Here is a 22,429-nt window from a genome sequence, read left to right on the forward strand (position 1 = left end):
TTTGGAGTGTGAACCAATCAGTGCTTGAGCCCTGCGCTGTGTCGCGTCATCAGTCGCTGGGCAGTAAAAACATTCCTGCCCAGCAACGGATGACGCAGTGCATTGTAGATAGCGCAGATTTGTTCACACTCCATCGGACCGATACAGACACTTCATGCTTCCAGTGGTGCCCGCCGAGGGGAATAAAGTGTAATATTTTAGTGAGGAGGCACCAGGGAGGCGGATAGAGGGCTGTCCACACTGCTGGACCTGTCAGCTATGCCACCATAGCTGCGGCTTGGTGGCATTGAATGTGATGACAGGTCAGCTTTAAGCCATTTTTTCAGTACTGAAGATAAACAGTCAAAAGTCTCTTAAATCAGCCTTCATTTGCTTATTTCAGCAACATTGACGTACAACCACAAAATATATCAATAAAGTCACAAAACCTATTTTCAAGTCAATGCTTCAGACAGTTTTCACAATCTTGAAAAAAAAAAAGCAAAAACTTTGTTAAACCCGTCTTTACAGGCCTGTTTCAGCATCGCTGAGCGTATAAACACTGCAGATGTCCAGGAAATCAATGCTGATATTTTCAAATTAATAGTTCAAATTGTTTTCGCAATATTAATGAAAAGCCGTCATATAGAGACAATAAACAGCCTATACTGACTTATTACAGCGCCACTGAATGCAGAATTAAGAAGCTTTAAAAGGAAATTACTTAGCCTATTTGATGCTGTAATATAAATGTACATATAGGTATTCATTTATTATGGAGCTTAGGTGCCCACAAGTCTTTAAAGATAATTTTTCAAACAAAGCTGCAAAATTATTTGGCCTCTGTAAATATAATATTTCACATTGAATTACCATTTAGGTGAATAATTATATGCATATTATTATGGGAAATTCATCAAATGTGGTATTGGGCATGACTATTTGGGATAAATATATATATATGTTCTTAAAATAAAATGATAAAATATGCTACTGGGCATGTGTATTTGTGATATTTCACCCATAATCCCCATACAGAACAATAGTTGTACCCATATTACTATCAGAAGTAGATGAAATATGTTCCTGGGCATATGCATATGTGATATTTCACCCATAATCACCATACAGAACAATAGTTATACACATATTCCTATTGAGAAGTAGATGAAGTATGTTCCTGGGCATGTGCATTTGTGATATTTCACTCATAATCCCCATACAGAACAATAGTTATACTCGTATTCCTATGAGAAGTAGATGAAATATGTTCCTGGGCATGTGTATTTGTGATATTTCACCCATAATCCCCATACAGAACAATGGTTATACCCATATTCCTATAGAATGTAGATGAAATATGTTCCTGGGCATGTGTATTTGTGATATTTCACCCATAATCCCCATACAGAACAATCGTTATACTCATATTCCTATCAGAAGTAGATGAAGTATGTTCCTGGGCATGTGTATTTGTGATATTTCACCCATAATCCCCATACAGAACAATGGTTATACCCATATTCCTATAGAATGTAGATGAAATATGTGCCTGGGCATGTGTATTTGTGATATTTCACCCATAATCCCCATACAGAACAATCGTTATACTCATATTCCTATCAGAAGTAGATGAAGTATGTTCCTGGGCATGTGTATTTGTGATATTTCACCCATAATCCCCATACAGAACAATAGTTATACCCATATTCCTATGAGAAGTAGATGAAATCTTTTTCTGGGCATGTGTATTTGTGATATTTTACCCATAATCCCCATACAGAATAATAGTTGTACCCATATTCCTATGAGAAGTAGATGAAATATGTTCCTGGGCATGTGCATTTGTGAAATTTCACCCATAATCCCCATACAGAACAATAGTTATACCCATATTCCTATCAGAAGTAGATGAAGTATGTTCCTGGGCATGTGTATTTGTGATATTTCACCCATAATCCCCATACAGAACAATAGTTATACTCATATTCCTATGAGAAGTAGATGAAATATGTTCCTGGGCATGTGTATTTGTGATATTTCACCCATAATCGCCATACAGAACAATGGGTATACCCATATTCCTATTGAATGTAGATGAAATATGTTCCTGGGCATGTATATTTGAGATATTTCACCCATAATCCCCATACAGAACAATAGTTATACTCATATTCCTATCAGAAGTAGATGAAGTATGTTCCTGGGGATGTGTATTTGTGATATTTCACCCATAATCCCCATACAGAACAATAGTTATACACATATTCATATGAGTAGATGAAATATGTTCCTGGGCATGTGCATTTGTGATATTTCATCCATAATCCCCATACAGAGCAATAGTTATACACATATTCCTATGAGAAGTAGATGAAATATGTTCCTGGGCATGTGTATTTGTGATATTTCACCCATAATCCCCATACAGAACAATAGTTATACACATATTCCTATCAGAAGTAGATGAAATATGTTCCTGGGCATGTGTATTTGTGATATTTCACCCATAATCCCCATACAGAACAATAGTTATACACATATTCCTATGAGAAGTAGATGAAATATGTTCCTGGGCATGTGCTTTTGTGATATTTCACCCATAATCCCCATACAGAACAATAGTTATACTCGTATTCCAATGAGAAGTAGATGAAATATGTTCCTGGGCAGGTGTATTTGTGATATTTCACCCATAATCCCCATACAGAACAATGGTTATACCCATATTCCTATTGAATGTAGATGAAATATGTTCCTGGGCATGTGTATTTGTGATATTTCACCCATAATCCCCATACAGAACAATAGTTATACCCGTATTCCTATGAGTAGATGAAATATGTTCCTGGGCATGTGTATTTGTGATATTTCACCCATAATCTCCATAGGGAACAATAGTTATACTCATATTCCTATCAGAAGTAGATGAAGTATGTTCCTGGGCATGTGTATTTGTGATATTTCATCCATAATCCCCATACAGAACAATAGTTATACCCATATTCCTATGAGAAGTAGATGAAATATGTTCCTGGCCATGGGTATTTGTGATATTTTAGCCATAATCCCCATACAGAACAATAATTATACCCATATTCCTATGAGAAGTAGATGAAATATGTTCCTGGGCATGTTTATTTGTGATATTTTAGCCATAATCCCCATACAGAACAATAGTTATACCCATATTCCTATGAGAAGTAGATGAAGTATGTTCCTGGGCATGTGTATTTGTGATATTTCACCCATAATCCCCATACAGAACAATAGTTGTATCCATATTCCTATGAGAAGTAGATGAAATATGTTCCTGGGCATGTGCATTTGTGATATTTCACCCATAATCCCCATACAGAACAATAGTTATACCCATATTCCTATGAGAAGTAGATGAAATATGTTCCTTGGCATGTGCATTTGTGATATTTCACCCATAATCCCCATACAGAACAATAGTTATACTCATATTCCTATTGAATGTAGATGAAATATGTTCCTGGGCATGTGTATTTGTGATATTTCACCCATAATCCCCATACAGAACAATAGTTATAATCATATTCCTATGAGAAGTAGATGAAATATGTTCCTGGGCATGTGTATTTGAGATATTTCACCCATAATCCCCATACAGAACAATAGTTATAATCATATTCCTATGAGAAGTAGATGAAATATGTTCCTTGGCATGTGCATGTGATATTTCACCCATAATCCCCATACAGAACAATAGTTATACACATATTCCTATTGAATGTAGATGAATTATGTTCCTGGGCATGTGTATTTGTGATATTTCACCCATAATCCCCATACAGAACAATGGTTATACCTATATTCTTATTGAATGTAGATGAAATATGTTACTGCGCATGTGTATTTGTGATATTTCACCCATAATCCCCATACAGAGCAATAGTTATACACATATTCCTATTGAATGTAGATGAAGTATGTTCCTGGGCATGTGTATTTGTGATATTCCACCCATAATCCCCATACAGAACAATGGTTATACCCATATTCCTATTGAATGTAGATGAAATATGTTCCTGCGCATGTGTATTTGTGATATTTCACCCATAATCCCCATACAGAACAATAGTTCTACACATATTCCTATTGAATGTAGATGAAATATGTTCCTGGGCATGTGTATTTGTGATAGTTCAACCATAATTCCCATAGAGAACAATAGTTATACTCATATTCCTATCAGAAGTAGATGAAGTATGTTCCTGTGCATGTGTATTTGTGATATTTTAGCCATAATTCCCATACAGAACAATAGTTATACCCATATTCCTATGAGAAGTAGATGAAATATGTTTCTGGGCATGTGTATTTGTGATATTTTAGCCATAATCCCCATACAGAACAATAATTATACCTATATTCCTCTGAGATGTTGATGAGATATATCACCAGGCGTGTGTAACCCCGATATTCTACACATAATCCCAAATAGTTTGAACTAACAAGCAGAGAAAGAACGTGCAAATAAGCAGTGAAATAATAGATGAGAAAAAGAAATATATATATTTTAAAGTGCATTAATTAATTTTATTTGAACATCATCAGACACAAGTAAAGGACATACCAACAATTTAAAACCCCATTAAAAAAGTGGAGTGAACCACTATATGAGGAGCCAGCTACACAAAAAACCTTTCCATGGTATTAAAGAATAGAGTGCAAATAATGCACATAATCAAACCAGCAGCACAGGCTGTATAAAATATCTGTAGTGGTCAATATTTGCACAAGCCCTATATTGCACACACCCAAAACAAGAAGTGGTAAATTACACACTATGTTTACATGATCAAAATAAGTAAAAGTTTTCAATCAATTGGTAAATGCCTATTCCCCGTGTACCCGGGTGCTAGGCCAAAGGTGTAATACACGTTCAGTTTGAATAGTCAAAGTGCAGATAATGATTGTTCAATAAGCAAACAATATACCAATAATAAATATCCACAAAAAAAATAGTTAGTCACCATGACTATAAGGGCAGGAAAAGTCACTCGCCACACAATATGGCAATCTAGACCCGCAACATGACCCTAAATGCATATGTAGCACCCCGAGGGCTCGGCTGCTACAGGGGTATTGCACCTCGAACCAGAGGTGTGGTATTCCACTCCCGGGTAAGGATGGAGTGTGGACTGGAACTCTGTTAGCTGCATGCACCACATACATCCCATTTCCGGGGGACAGATCAACGGTACTCCCACCAGATAGATGTGCAGGTACGACAGCGTCTGTCCCTGGCTGGAGTGGGAGGGGGGGAGGAATAGCCCAGTGGTGCAGGAGCAGAGAGGGGAGGGACTCTGGGCATAGGAAGGAGCCCATTGGTGGCTAGTCACCTGGGCTCGGGTGTCAGAGGGAGTATAAAAAGGTGGGCACCATCTTAGGGGGAGTGGAGTTAGACAGAAGAAGAGGAGAAGAGTAGTGACAGGGAGCAGCAGCCCTGTCTGGGTGCTGCTCCTGAAGGGAGCAAGAGAGAGAAAGACAAGAGGAAAGGAACAAGGAACAAGGAAGGAATGGAACCTGGAGAAAGGCCCAGAGACATGAAGGAAGAGGGAACCCTGAGATCCCACGAGTGAGCTAAAACGGGTGAAGGGTTGGCAGATCAGGGTACCGGATCCCGAACTGGTGGAGGCCACTTATCCTCAGCCAGGAACCGGAGGTCGTGGCCACGTCTTGGCGCGACCACTCACTACACTCACCACGAAGGCACGCCACATAGGGTCAGGGAAACCGGAGATAGGTTTCGCCACCAGAAGGCCCGAGGAAGCTGGACATGGGTGGGTCCCTAGTGGGGACGGCCAGAGAAAGGAACGGAGAAAGGAGTTCAAGGCCACACTCTGGAACTGCCTGGGGGTTGGTCGAGCCCCGTACCTGGTGGACGCAGCACGGCTCGGGTCGTCATCACCTGCAGGACTGACACTGATAACATCTGTGGGTAAAGCATTAGAAACTGCCATCAGTCTCTGTGTTCCATCGTACTACCAGCACTAAAGGTACCGGGACGCCCTTTCTATCACTTTCTTCACCCGCACCAGCTGCCCTGAGGCCATACCTCTCCCGTTGGGGGTTATGCCACCATTGCTGCAGTCCTATCACCGGCCTCAGCGGTCTGCCCTGCAGCGGCGGCCTCATAGCCGCAAATCAACGGGTGGCGTAGTCGACACTTAAACAACATCTACAAAGACTGCCACACACTTAGTTTGACCACCCTGGGCACGGACCGGGTCCCCGCCACTCGGAGACTACTACCCCCGTCGGATCCGGCTCCGGGTATTCCCCCGCGCACACGTGCGCCGCACTACAGCACAGGCCCAGGGGGCGCGTCACATATACTTAATTTAAGACAGCATGTGCTCTGGAAAGTGAATCTGGGACCTCAGTGCCCAACGCGTGTCGCCACGCAGGGTGGCTTCATCAGGGGCATGTATGATCCCATACCTTGTGTCAATATATATAAAGCCTAAGTAATCAGTAATTTGTAATTTACCCAGAGAACAGCTGTATCTCAAGAGACGCCGGAGCCCCGGACATCGCGGAACGGAAGTGTGTATGTCTGAACCGGAAGTACTCACACAGGCATAGACATGTCAAATGCGGCCAGTATAGTATGCGTCCTGAGTTGCTAAGGAGACCCACGCGCACAGACCAAACAGTCCCCGTACATTGGCGCATGCGCGGCTTCTTGAGAAGCGTCCACAATGTTGGCCACAGAGAAAATACTGGCCCGATCAAATGGGGGATTCTAAAACAAGAACTCTCCACCTAAACCCAACAAATTGAGCATGGGTACAGTAATAAAATTCGACTCAGTCAGAGTGAGACTATGACATGACAATAGCAGCATGTCAAAAATAATAATAAGACACATAAGAGCGTGTACAAAGGTCAAACCCCTATGTGTCCTCTGAAAGATAGACATTTGTACTTATAAGGAGTAAGTTGTTAATTTAGATCAGGGTCCCTCAAAATTCAATCATGTCCAATTAATATTGAATATTCTGTTACTAGAAAAAGAGGAAGCATAGGAAAAATATATACATGCTACTTTCAATGAGATTTATAAATGACCTCACTAAACATCTGATATTGCATGATAAACGTGACTCCGCCATTGGAGCACTTGTGGCACTATCAAACTGCAAAATAATGCAACTCAATTCATATCATACATGGGCGCAGTTATAAGTATTGATTCTTCCTTAGGTACACTCTTTGTGAAGTGGGAATACAGATTCCCAAATTATTCACCGAGGTGGGCTTTAGTGGGTGAATATTTTCTATTACCCAACAAGGTTATCAATGGCTACTCTGTGTGCATCCAATATAGTATAACCATTATTGACCACCACAGATATTGAAGCCTAATGGCGAACAAGAGGAGCAAATAATAAACAAGGAAAAAATGTACAAAGATAATCAATATACATTAATATACATAAATGACCCAACTGTCCTCTTGGGTGCATAGTGACTGCGCCCACGTGGAAAAAGTGTACAAAGATAATCGATATATAAATAGATGACCCAACTGTCCTCTTGGGTACATAGTAATTGCGCCCACGTGGTAGGTTCCATCAAGTAACGGTGCCACGAGAACCGCGAGTAAATCGTATGAGTCCTATCCGTCCCAATTCTTCTGAGGCCGCGGGAACAACCAGGGCCCAGACATACCGGTTGTGCTGGCCGTGTCGGGATTCCAGTCAACAATCAAATGTTGGAGATGAATGAATGGTAGGAAGAAAGGTAAAGGTTGCAGAGTTTGGTTCCCAGATTCCTCCTCACCCCCCTCAGTCCCGCTCTCTCGATGGCTCCGAGGAGGTTGGGGGTCCCTCAAGCGGTGAGTATCATCCCTTCCACCGTCAAAGACCCAATAGATGTATGTCGAAGGCGTCTTTAGGGGATCCAAGAGACCTGGGCCATCTTCAGTTAGCTTCAAAGGGGAAGTAACCTGAATGAGGACAGATTTCAGATATAGTGGAGCTGATGCAATAAACGTCCTGTGTGAAAAAGAGAGCACAGGGGGTGAGAATGGAGACAGGGCAAACTCACAACTGTTTATAAAAACCGGTGAATAGAAGTTCCCCATTTAAACCTCCAGGCGTCAAGCTCTGTAAATCAAAAATCCATTTGGATTCACACCTCAAAAGGGCATTAATGCAGTCACCTCCCCTAATATTGGTTTTTATCTGCTCCAAGCCCAGTACCTGGAGTCCGGATGGTCGACCATTATGGACATCCAAGAAGTGTGTCGCCACAGACGTTAATGTTTTATCCTTGTCACGGTCCCTCCTGGCCGTGGAAATGTTGGAGATATGTTGTTGGATTCTCTTCCTAAGTTCTTGCGATGTCTGTCCGACATATATCTTTGGGCAGCCACAAATCATGGCATATACCAGGTTTCGTGATCGACAGTTGAAATAAGTCTTTGATCTGATCTGATAAGGAAAGATGGAAAGTGTTATACCATCTTGTGCAACTGTGTATTGGCAGATGTTACATCCCCCACAAGGGTAGGTACCAACAATTCTACCCCCTCTATCCAATCTGGTGGAGGGTCGCGTATAATGGCTCTTACACAGTTTATCTTTTAGATTCCTTGCTCTACGGGCTATCAGATTAGGGGTCGTTGAGATGTGTGTGATCAGTTTTGGCTCACTCAGAAGAATACCCCAATTCTTTGTGAGCACATTCCGAATATCGGACCACTGATTATTAAAGGTGGTAATTAGGCTCAGAGGTCTAACCGGTCTTGCCCCTCGTGTCTGCAGTAAATCATTGTAGTTCCTACCTCTTGGGTCTCCTTAGCAACTCAGGAGTCAGGACGCATACTATACTGGCCGCATTTGACATGTCTATGCCGGTGTGAGTACTTCCGGTTCAGACATACACACTTCCGTTCCGCGATGTCCGGGGCTCCGGCGTCTCTTGAGATACAGCTGTTCTCTAGGTAAATTACAAATTAATGATTACTTAGGCTTTATATATATTGACACAAGGTATGGGATCATACATGCCCCTGATGAAGCCACCCTGCGTGGCGACATGCGTTGGGCACTGAGGTCCCAGCTTCACTTTCCAGAGCACATGCTGTCTTAAATTAAGTATATGCATTTAGGGTCATGTTGCGGGTCTAGATTGCCATATTGTGTGGCGAGTGACTTTTCCTGCCCTTATAGTCATGGTGACTAACTAATTTTTTTGTGGATATTTATTATTGGTATATTGTTTGCTTATTGAACAATCATTATCTGCACTTTGACTATTCAAACTGAACGTGTATTACACCTTTGGCCTGGCACCCGGGTACACGGGGAATAGGCATTTACCAATTGATTGAAAACTTTTACTTATTTTGATCATGTAAACATAGTGTGTAATTTACCACTTCTTGTTTTGGGTGTGTGCAATATAGGGCTTGTGCAAATATTGACCACTACAGATATTTTATACAGCCTGTGCTGCTGGTTTGATTATGTGCATTATTTGCACTCTATCCTTTAATACCATGGAAAGGTTTCTTGTGTAGCTGGCTCCTCATATAGTGGTTCACTCCACTTTTTTAATGGTGTTTTAAATTGTTGGTATGTCCTTTACTTGTGTCTGATGATGTTCAAATAAAATTAATTAATGCACTTTAAAATATATATATTTCTTTTTCTCATCTATTATTTGGTGATCACTGTTTATTTGCACGTTCTTTCTCTGCTTGTTAGTTCATGTCATATTTTTGTGTGCAGCAGGTGGATCCCAATTACCAGATGGTGCCCTCCTTAACTGGTTGTTGTTCATATTTATATTTTGGAAGTGGTTCTCTCTTGAGCCACATTTAGTCTAAAATTCTGGAGTGTTGGCACATCTAGCCTAAGCTTGTGTTTATCATGGATCTTTCAGCTAGGGAAACAGCTTGGAGCAATCGGGCATTGGGGGTTTTTGAAACAGGTATGCGGCAGGGAGGTGAAGGAGTGACTGGTGAATTGGATTTTCAATCATTAACAAAAGATCTAATGAATTTACATAAATCTCTAACTAAAGTTTGGTGGAATGTGAGAAGTTCAGAGGAGTACAAAAGGTTGGGGCTAGTCCCCCGGGGCCTCCGGGTACAGATTTTTCCGGCTTGGGAAGTTAATGATACTTTCCAACAAACTTGGGAGATGGGCCCCCTAAAGTGTTCTACCATCTTAATCGATATGTTAATAGAGCATGATCAGGTGCTACTTACCAAGCTCAAAGATGACATTAAGGGGTGTGAGAATAAGTTGAAGGACTTCGATAATGATACATTGGTGGCACCTTTTAAGGAACGCCTCAAAGTGTCTATTGACCAGTTTGAAAAGGATATTATAAACAGAAAGAAACATAAGTTCCACAGAGATAAAATGGATTTTGACAATGGAAGGACCTTCAAGTGGGGCCACAGAGGTAACAGACGATGGGGCACAGTGGAGACTAGACCCCCGACGGATGTGAACACACGATGCGAATCCTCCTCCAGCGATTTTTTATCCTCAGGCCCAAGCGACATAGAAGGGGCCGTCGGAGAACAAGAGGCCACTCCGGTGGTAAAAGGAAAGAAGAACAGGGGGTACAGAGTCTGGTCCCCGTCTTACAAGCGGGAAACCCGCAACAGGAGACGCTAGACTCTAACATTAATGGCCCCGTCGAAAATCCGGATGGTAATTTACAAATTATTAATCTGTCTACCTTCACACTTTCTGAGGTTGAGAGATCAGTCTTAACAAGAGGTTTATCTTTTTCTCCCATGAACGTTTTGAATAAGTTTGAATTAGTTAAGGATGTGTATTTGTTTTGCCGACAAATGACTTTTAAACTTCTATATCATCAGCCCTCACTTATCGACACTCTACCATCGGAAGATAGACGGACTTTCCAGGATCTCCTAGATCTGCTGCAGGAAAATGAGGATTCTCAACCACGTCAAAGATTTACAGGTAGACTCCCCTCACAGGCCACACCATCTTTTACCATGTTCCCAGTGATACAGATCTTTTTTGACAACATGTGTAGGGACATTCAGAAACTAAAGAATGACCCACATAAGAACAACAATTTGAGCAAGGTGGAGAGACAGGCACTCACCAAATTGACTTCTAATGAGGAGTTTTTGGTTCGGGAAGCGGACAAGGGTGGCAACATCGTGTTATGGCCCAATGCATTATATATCAAAGAGGCTAACCGACAATTATCCAATACCTCCTGCTACCACATGCTACCATCAGACCCGACTTTGTTTTTTAAAGACAAATTAGACTCCTTGACTAAGAGAGCAGGGTATAATAATATCTTAAATAAAAAAGAGATTGATTTTCTTACCACCCCGCATCCCGTAGTGCCCACCTTGTATTTATTGCCCAAAGTGCATAAATCTTTGACTGAACCTCCTGGCAGACCTATTGTGTCTGGTATCGGCGGCCTTTTTGAACGCCCTTGTATATACCTAGACTACTTTTTACAGCCGCTGGCCTCATCCCTGAAGTCTTATGTCAGGGACTCCTCCCACCTTATCCAACTTCTCAATCAACTGGTCATCCCCGATAATACCATCATGGTTTCATTGGATGTAGAATCCCTTTATACCAGCATTGCACACGATCTTGGTATAAGAGCAGTCATGTATTTTTTGGATCAACGCTCCACGGGGGATCGCAAACATGACTCATTCATCCTGGACCTTTTACATTTTGTCTTAGACAAAAACTATTTTGTTTTTGACAGAAAATTTTATCGGCAGGCGACCGGTACCGCTATGGGTGCGAGATGTGCGCCCTCTTATGCAAATTTGTATTTGGGATGGTGGGAGGATACGACAGTATATGCACATGAGTCCTTTAACAACAAGGTTCTCACATGGTTAAGATACATCGATGATGTGTTTTTGTTGTGGTCAGGCACTCAAATGGAATGCGAGGCCTTTATCAATGATTTGAACAATAATGCACTCAACATCAGACTAACGTCAAATCTCTCCAATGTAGAGATAGACTACTTGGATCTGAAGTTGATCAAGAGAGGTAATCAGATCTGTACTACTCTCTTTAGAAAAGCCACAGCTACAAATAATCTGCAGCATTATTCAAGCTTCCACCCATTGCACTTACGAAACGGGATCCCGAAGGGACAATTTCTCCGGGTCCGAAGGAATTGTACCACTGTGGAGGATTTCCAGGAACAATCGAGGGACCTCTCACGACGCTTTCTTAAGAGAGGTTACCCACGACGAATCATCTCGAGTGCTTTCCAGGATGCAAGAGGTAGGAACTACAATGATTTACTGCAGACACGAGGGGCAAGACCGGTTAGACCTCTGAGCCTAATTACCACCTTTAATAATCAGTGGTCCGATATTCGGAATGTGCTCACAAAGAATTGGGGTATTCTTCTGAGTGAGCCAAAACTGATCACACACATCTCAATGACCCCTAATCTGATAGCCCGTAGAGCAAGGAATCTAAAAGATAAACTGTGTAAGAGCCATTATACGCGACCCTCCACCAGATTGGATAGAGGGGGTAGAATTGTTGGTACCTACCCTTGTGGGGGATGTAACATCTGCCAATACACAGTTGCACAAGATGGTATAACACTTTCCATCTTTCCTTATCAGATCAGATCAAAGACTTATTTCAACTGTCGATCACGAAACCTGGTATATGCCATGATTTGTGGCTGCCCAAAGATATATGTCGGACAGACATCGCAAGAACTTAGGAAGAGAATCCAACAACATATCTCCAACATTTCCACGGCCAGGAGGGACCGTGACAAGGATAAAACATTAACGTCTGTGGCGACACACTTCTTGGATGTCCATAATGGTCGACCATCCGGACTCCAGGTACTGGGCTTGGAGCAGATAAAAACCAATATTAGGGGAGGTGACTGCATTAATGTAATTTTGAGGTGTGAATCCAAATGGATTTTTGATTTACAGAGCTTGACGTCTGGAGGTTTAAATGGGGAACTTCTATTCACCGGTTTTTATAAACAGTTGTGAGTTTGCCCTGTCTCCATTCTCACCCCCTGTGCTCTCTTTTTCACACAGGACGTTTATTGCATCAGCTCCACTATATCTGAAATCTGTCCTCATTCAGGTTACTTCCCCTTTGAAGCTAACTGAAGATGGCCCAGGTCTCTTGGATCCCCTAAAGACGCCTTCGACATACATCTATTGGGTCTTTGACGGTGGAAGGGATGATACTCACCGCTTGAGGGACCCCCAACCTCCTCGGAGCCATCGAGAGAGCGGGACTGAGGGGGGTGAGGAGGAATCTGGGAACCAAACTCTACAACCTTTACCTTTCTTCCTACCATTCATTCATCTCCAACATTTGATTGTTGACTGGAATCCCGACACGGACAGCACAACCGGTATGTATGGGCCCTGGTTGTTCCCGCGGCCTCAGAAGAATTGGGACGGATAGGACTCATACGATTTACTCGCGGTTCTCGTGGCACCGTTACTTGATGGAACCTACCACGTGGGCGCAGTTACTATGTACCCAAGAGGACAGTTGGGTCATCTATTTATATATCGATTATCTTTGTACACTTTTTCCACGTGGGCGCAGTCACTATGCACCCAAGAGGACAGTTGGGTCATTTATGTATATTGATGTATATTGATTATCTTTGTACATTTTTTCCTTGTTTATTATTTGCTCCTCTTGTTCGCCATTAGGCTTCAATATCTGTGGTGGTCAATAATGGTTATACTATATTGGATGCACACAGAGTAGCCATTGATAACCTTGTTGGGTAATAGAAAATATTCACCCACTAAAGCCCACCTCGGTGAATAATTTGGGAATCTGTATTCCCACTTCACAAAGAGTGTACCTAAGGAAGAATCAATACTTATAACTGCGCCCATGTATGATATGAATTGAGTTGCATTAATTTGCAGTTTGATAGTGCCACAAGTGTTCCAATGGCGGAGTCGCGTTTATCATGCAATATCAGATGTTTAGTGAGGTCATTTATAAATCTCATTGAAAGTAGCATGTATATATTTTTCCTATGCTTCCTCTTTTTCTAGTAACAGAATATTCAATATTAATTGGACATGATTGAATTTTGAGGGACCCTGATCTAAATTAACAACTTTCTCCTTATAAGTACAAATGTCTATCTTTCAGAGGACACATAGGGGTTTGACCTTTGTACACGCTCTTATGTGTCTTATTATTATTATTTTTGACATGCTGCTATTGTCATGTCATAGTCTCACTCTGACTGAGTCGAATTTTATTACTGTACCCATGCTCAATTTGTTGGGTTTAGGTGGAGAGTTCTTGTTTTAGAATCCCCCATTTGATCGGGCCAGTATTTTCTCTGTGGCCAACATTGTGGACGCTTCTCATGAAGCCGCGCATGTGCCAATGTACGGGGACTGTTTGGTCTGTGCGCGTGGGTCTCCTTAGCAACTCAGGACGCATACTATACTGGCCGCATTTGACATGTCTATGCCGGTGTGAGTACTTCCGGTTCAGACATACACACTTCCGTTCCGCGATGTCCGGGGCTCCGGCGTCTCTTGAGATACAGCTGTTCTCTGGGTAAATTACAAATTAATGATTACTTAGGCTTTATATATATTGACACAAGGTATGGGATCATACATGCCCCTGATGAAGCCACCCTGCGTGGCGACACCCGTTGGGCACTGAGGTCCCAGCTTCACTTTCCAGAGCACATGCTGTCTTAAATTAAGTATATGCATTTAGGGTCATGTTGCGGGTCTAGATTGCCATATTGTGTGGCGAGTGACTTTTCCTGCCCTTATAGTCATGGTGACTAACTAATTTTTTTGTGGATATTTATTATTGGTATATTGTTTGCTTATTGAACAATCATTATCTGCACTTTGCCTATTCAAACTGAACGTGTATTACACCTTTGGCCTGGCACCCGGGTACACGGGGAATAGGCATTTACCAATTGATTGAAAACTTTTACTTATTTTGATCATGTAAACATAGTGTGTAATTTACCACTTCTTGTTTTGGGTGTGTGCAATATAGGGCTTGTGCAAATATTGACCACTACAGATATTTTATACAGCCTGTGCTGCTGGTTTGATTATGTGCATTATTTGCACTCTATCCTTTAATACCATGGAAAGGTTTCTTGTGTAGCTGGCTCCTCATATAGTGGTTCACTCCACTTTTTTAATGGTGTTTTAAATTGTTGGTATGTCCTTTACTTGTGTCTGATGATGTTCAAATAAAATTAATTAATGCACTTTAAAATATATATATTTCTTTTTCTCATCTATTATTTGGTGATCACTGTTTATTTGCACGTTCTTTCTCTGCTTGTTAGTTCATGTCATATTTTTGTGTGCAGCAGGTGGATCCCAATTACCAGATGGTGCCCTCCTTAACTGGTTGTTGTTCATATTTATATTTTGGAAGTGGTTCTCTCTTGAGCCACATTTAGTCTAAAATTCTGGAGTGTTGGCACATCTAGCCTAAGCTTGTGTTTATCATGGATCTTTCAGCTAGGGAAACAGCTTGGAGCAATCGGGCATTGGGGGTTTTTGAAACAGGTATGCGGCAGGGAGGTGAAGGAGTGACTGGTGAATTGGATTTTCAATCATTAACAAAAGATCTAATGAATTTACATAAATCTCTAACTAAAGTTTGGTGGAATGTGAGAAGTTCAGAGGAGTACAAAAGGTTGGGGCTAGTCCCCCGGGGCCTCCGGGTACAGATTTTTCCGGCTTGGGAAGTTAATGATACTTTCCAACAAACTTGGGAGATGGGCCCCCTAAAGTGTTCTACCATCTTAATCGATATGTTAATAGAGCATGATCAGGTGCTACTTACCAAGCTCAAAGATGACATTAAGGGGTGTGAGAATAAGTTGAAGGACTTCGATAATGATACATTGGTGGCACCTTTTAAGGAACGCCTCAAAGTGTCTATTGACCAGTTTGAAAAGGATATTATAAACAGAAAGAAACATAAGTTCCACAGAGATAAAATGGATTTTGACAATGGAAGGACCTTCAAGTGGGGCCACAGAGGTAACAGACGACGGGGCACAGTGGAGACTAGACCCCCGACGGATGTGAACACACGATGCGAATCCTCCTCCAGCGATTTTTTATCCTCAGGCCCAAGCGACATAGAAGGGGCCGTCGGAGAACAAGAGGCCACTCCGGTGGTAAAAGGAAAGAAGAACAGGGGGTACAGAGTCTGGTCCCCGTCTTACAAGCGGGAAACCCGCAACAGGAGACGCTAGACTCTAACATTAATGGCCCCGTCGAAAATCCGGATGGTAATTTACAAATTATTAATCTGTCTACCTTCACACTTTCTGAGGTTGAGAGATCAGTCTTAACAAGAGGTTTATCTTTTTCTCCCATGAACGTTTTGAATAAGTTTGAATTAGTTAAGGATGTGTATTTGTTTTGCCGACAAATGACTTTTAAACTTCTATATCATCAGCCCTCACTTATCGACACTCTACCATCGGAAGATAGACGGACTTTCCAGGATCTCCTAGATCTGCTGCAGGAAAATGAGGATTCTCAACCACGTCAAAGATTTACAGGTAGACTCCCCTCACAGGCCACACCATCTTTTTCCATGTTCCCAGTGATACAGATCTTTTTTGACAACATGTGTAGGGACATTCAGAAACTAAAGAATGACCCACATAAGAACAACAATTTGAGCAAGGTGGAGAGACAGGCACTCACCAAATTGACTTCTAATGAGGAGTTTTTGGTTCGGGAAGCGGACAAGGGTGGCAACATCGTGTTATGGCCCAATGCATTATATATCAAAGAGGCTAACCGACAATTATCCAATACCTCCTGCTACCACATGCTACCATCAGACCCGACTTTGTTTTTTAAAGACAAATTAAACTCCTTGACTAAGAGAGCAGGGTATAATAATATCTTAAATAAAAAAGAGATTGATTTTCTTACCACCCCGCATCCCGTAGTGCCCACCTTGTATTTATTGCCCAAAGTGCATAAATCTTTGACTGAACCTCCTGGCAGACCTATTGTGTCTGGTATCGGCGGCCTTTTTGAACGCCCTTGTATATACCTAGACTACTTTTTACAGCCGCTGGCCTCATCCCTGAAGTCTTATGTCAGGGACTCCTCCCACCTTATCCAACTTCTCAATCAACTGGTCATCCCCGATAATACCATCATGGTTTCATTGGATGTAGAATCCCTTTATACCAGCATTGCACATGATCTTGGTATAAGAGCAGTCATGTATTTTTTGGATCAACGCTCCACGGGGGATCGCAAACATGACTCATTCATCCTGGACCTTTTACATTTTGTCTTAGACAAAAACTATTTTGTTTTTGACAGAAAATTTTATCGGCAGGCGACCGGTACCGCTATGGGTGCGAGATGTGCGCCCTCTTATGCAAATTTGTATTTGGGATGGTGGGAGGATACGACAGTATATGCACATGAGTCCTTTAACAACAAGGTTCTCACATGGTTAAGATACATCGATGATGTGTTTTTGTTGTGGTCAGGCACTCAAATGGAATGCGAGGCCTTTATCAATGATTTGAACAATAATGCACTCAACATCAGACTAACGTCAAATCTCTCCAATGTAGAGATAGACTACTTGGATCTGAAGTTGATCAAGAGAGGTAATCAGATCTGTACTACTCTCTTTAGAAAAGCCACAGCTACAAATAATCTGCAGCATTATTCAAGCTTCCACCCATTGCACTTACGAAACGGGATCCCGAAGGGACAATTTCTCCGGGTCCGAAGGAATTGTACCACTGTGGAGGATTTCCAGGAACAATCGAGGGACCTCTCACGACGCTTTCTTAAGAGAGGTTACCCACGACGAATCATCTCGAGTGCTTTCCAGGATGCAAGAGGTAGGAACTACAATGATTTACTGCAGACACGAGGGGCAAGACCGGTTAGACCTCTGAGCCTAATTACCACCTTTAATAATCAGTGGTCCGATATTCGGAATGTGCTCACAAAGAATTGGGGTATTCTTCTGAGTGAGCCAAAACTGATCACACACATCTCAATGACCCCTAATCTGATAGCCCGTAGAGCAAGGAATCTAAAAGATAAACTGTGTAAGAGCCATTATACGCGACCCTCCACCAGATTGGATAGAGGGGGTAGAATTGTTGGTACCTACCCTTGTGGGGGATGTAACATCTGCCAATACACAGTTGCACAAGATGGTATAACACTTTCCATCTTTCCTTATCAGATCAGATCAAAGACTTATTTCAACTGTCGATCACGAAACCTGGTATATGCCATGATTTGTGGCTGCCCAAAGATATATGTCGGACAGACATCGCAAGAACTTAGGAAGAGAATCCAACAACATATCTCCAACATTTCCACGGCCAGGAGGGACCGTGACAAGGATAAAACATTAACGTCTGTGGCGACACACTTCTTGGATGTCCATAATGGTCGACCATCCGGACTCCAGGTACTGGGCTTGGAGCAGATAAAAACCAATATTAGGGGAGGTGACTGCATTAATGTAATTTTGAGGTGTGAATCCAAATGGATTTTTGATTTACAGAGCTTGACGTCTGGAGGTTTAAATGGGGAACTTCTATTCACCGGTTTTTATAAACAGTTGTGAGTTTGCCCTGTCTCCATTCTCACCCCCTGTGCTCTCTTTTTCACACAGGACGTTTATTGCATCAGCTCCACTATATCTGAAATCTGTCCTCATTCAGGTTACTTCCCCTTTGAAGCTAACTGAAGATGGCCCAGGTCTCTTGGATCCCCTAAAGACGCCTTCGACATACATCTATTGGGTCTTTGACGGTGGAAGGGATGATACTCACCGCTTGAGGGACCCCCAACCTCCTCGGAGCCATCGAGAGAGCGGGACTGAGGGGGGTGAGGAGGAATCTGGGAACCAAACTCTACAACCTTTACCTTTCTTCCTACCATTCATTCATCTCCAACATTTGATTGTTGACTGGAATCCCGACACGGACAGCACAACCGGTATGTATGGGCCCTGGTTGTTCCCGCGGCCTCAGAAGAATTGGGACGGATAGGACTCATACGATTTACTCGCGGTTCTCGTGGCACCGTTACTTGATGGAACCTACCACGTGGGCGCAGTTACTATGTACCCAAGAGGACAGTTGGGTCATCTATTTATATATCGATTATCTTTGTACACTTTTTCCACGTGGGCGCAGTCACTATGCACCCAAGAGGACAGTTGGGTCATTTATGTATATTGATGTATATTGATTATCTTTGTACATTTTTTCCTTGTTTATTATTTGCTCCTCTTGTTCGCCATTAGGCTTCAATATCTGTGGTGGTCAATAATGGTTATACTATATTGGATGCACACAGAGTAGCCATTGATAACCTTGTTGGGTAATAGAAAATATTCACCCACTAAAGCCCACCTCGGTGAATAATTTGGGAATCTGTATTCCCACTTCACAAAGAGTGTACCTAAGGAAGAATCAATACTTATAACTGCGCCCATGTATGATATGAATTGAGTTGCATTAATTTGCAGTTTGATAGTGCCACAAGTGCTCCAATGGCGGAGTCGCGTTTATCATGCAATATCAGATGTTTAGTGAGGTCATTTATAAATCTCATTGAAAGTAGCATGTATATATTTTTCCTATGCTTCCTCTTTTTCTAGTAACAGAATATTCAATATTAATTGGACATGATTGAATTTTGAGGGACCCTGATCTAAATTAACAACTTTCTCCTTATAAGTACAAATGTCTATCTTTCAGAGGACACATAGGGGTTTGACCTTTGTACACGCTCTTATGTGTCTTATTATTATTATTTTTGACATGCTGCTATTGTCATGTCATAGTCTCACTCTGACTGAGTCGAATTTTATTACTGTACCCATGCTCAATTTGTTGGGTTTAGGTGGAGAGTTCTTGTTTTAGAATCCCCCATTTGATCGGGCCAGTATTTTCTCTGTGGCCAACATTGTGGACGCTTCTCATGAAGCCGCGCATGTGCCAATGTACGGGGACTGTTTGGTCTGTGCGCGTGGGTCTCCTTAGCAACTCAGGACACATACTATACTGGCCGCATTTGACATGTCTATGCCGGTGTGAGTACTTCCGGTTCAGACATACACACTTCCGTTCCGCGATGTCCGGGGCTCCGGCGTCTCTTGAGATACAGCTGTTCTCTGGGTAAATTACAAATTAATGATTACTTAGGCTTTATATATATTGACACAAGGTATGGGATCATACATGCCCCTGATGAAGCCACCCTGCGTGGCGACACCCGTTGGGCACTGAGGTCCCAGCTTCACTTTCCAGAGCACATGCTGTCTTAAATTAAGTATATGCATTTAGGGTCATGTTGCGGGTCTAGATTGCCATATTGTGTGGCGAGTGACTTTTCCTGCCCTTATAGTCATGGTGACTAACTAATTTTTTTGTGGATATTTATTATTGGTATATTGTTTGCTTATTGAACAATCATTATCTGCACTTTGCCTATTCAAACTGAACGTGTATTACACCTTTGGCCTGGCACCCGGGTACACGGGGAATAGGCATTTACCAATTGATTGAAAACTTTTACTTATTTTGATCATGTAAACATAGTGTGTAATTTACCACTTCTTGTTTTGGGTGTGTGCAATATAGGGCTTGTGCAAATATTGACCACTACAGATATTTTATACAGCCTGTGCTGCTGGTTTGATTATGTGCATTATTTGCACTCTATCCTTTAATACCATGGAAAGGTTTCTTGTGTAGCTGGCTCCTCATATAGTGGTTCACTCCACTTTTTTAATGGTGTTTTAAATTGTTGGTATGTCCTTTACTTGTGTCTGATGATGTTCAAATAAAATTAATTAATGCACTTTAAAATATATATATTTCTTTTTCTCATCTATTATTTGGTGATCACTGTTTATTTGCACGTTCTTTCTCTGCTTGTTAGTTCATGTCATATTTTTGTGTGCAGCAGGTGGATCCCAATTACCAGATGGTGCCCTCCTTAACTGGTTGTTGTTCATATTTATATTTTGGAAGTGGTTCTCTCTTGAGCCACATTTAGTCTAAAATTCTGGAGTGTTGGCACATCTAGCCTAAGCTTGTGTTTATCATGGATCTTTCAGCTAGGGAAACAGCTTGGAGCAATCGGGCATTGGGGGTTTTTGAAACAGGTATGCGGCAGGGAGGTGAAGGAGTGACTGGTGAATTGGATTTTCAATCATTAACAAAAGATCTAATGAATTTACATAAATCTCTAACTAAAGTTTGGTGGAATGTGAGAAGTTCAGAGGAGTACAAAAGGTTGGGGCTAGTCCCCCGGGGCCTCCGGGTACAGATTTTTCCGGCTTGGGAAGTTAATGATACTTTCCAACAAACTTGGGAGATGGGCCCCCTAAAGTGTTCTACCATCTTAATCGATATGTTAATAGAGCATGATCAGGTGCTACTTACCAAGCTCAAAGATGACATTAAGGGGTGTGAGAATAAGTTGAAGGACTTCGATAATGATACATTGGTGGCACCTTTTAAGGAACGCCTCAAAGTGTCTATTGACCAGTTTGAAAAGGATATTATAAACAGAAAGAAACATAAGTTCCACAGAGATAAAATGGATTTTGACAATGGAAGGACCTTCAAGTGGGGCCACAGAGGTAACAGACGACGGGGCACAGTGGAGACTAGACCCCCGACGGATGTGAACACACGATGCGAATCCTCCTCCAGCGATTTTTTATCCTCAGGCCCAAGCGACATAGAAGGGGCCGTCGGAGAACAAGAGGCCACTCCGGTGGTAAAAGGAAAGAAGAACAGGGGGTACAGAGTCTGGTCCCCGTCTTACAAGCGGGAAACCCGCAACAGGAGACGCTAGACTCTAACATTAATGGCCCCGTCGAAAATCCGGATGGTAATTTACAAATTATTAATCTGTCTACCTTCACACTTTCTGAGGTTGAGAGATCAGTCTTAACAAGAGGTTTATCTTTTTCTCCCATGAACGTTTTGAATAAGTTTGAATTAGTTAAGGATGTGTATTTGTTTTGCCGACAAATGACTTTTAAACTTCTATATCATCAGCCCTCACTTATCGACACTCTACCATCGGAAGATAGACGGACTTTCCAGGATCTCCTAGATCTGCTGCAGGAAAATGAGGATTCTCAACCACGTCAAAGATTTACAGGTAGACTCCCCTCACAGGCCACACCATCTTTTTCCATGTTCCCAGTGATACAGATCTTTTTTGACAACATGTGTAGGGACATTCAGAAACTAAAGAATGACCCACATAAGAACAACAATTTGAGCAAGGTGGAGAGACAGGCACTCACCAAATTGACTTCTAATGAGGAGTTTTTGGTTCGGGAAGCGGACAAGGGTGGCAACATCGTGTTAT

Source organism: Phyllobates terribilis, unplaced genomic scaffold (genome assembly GCF_046119375.1).
Source record: "Phyllobates terribilis strain yellow unplaced genomic scaffold, ASM4611937v1 Scaffold_2__4_contigs__length_985480577, whole genome shotgun sequence".
In the NCBI taxonomy this organism is placed as follows: domain Eukaryota; kingdom Metazoa; phylum Chordata; class Amphibia; order Anura; family Dendrobatidae; genus Phyllobates; species Phyllobates terribilis.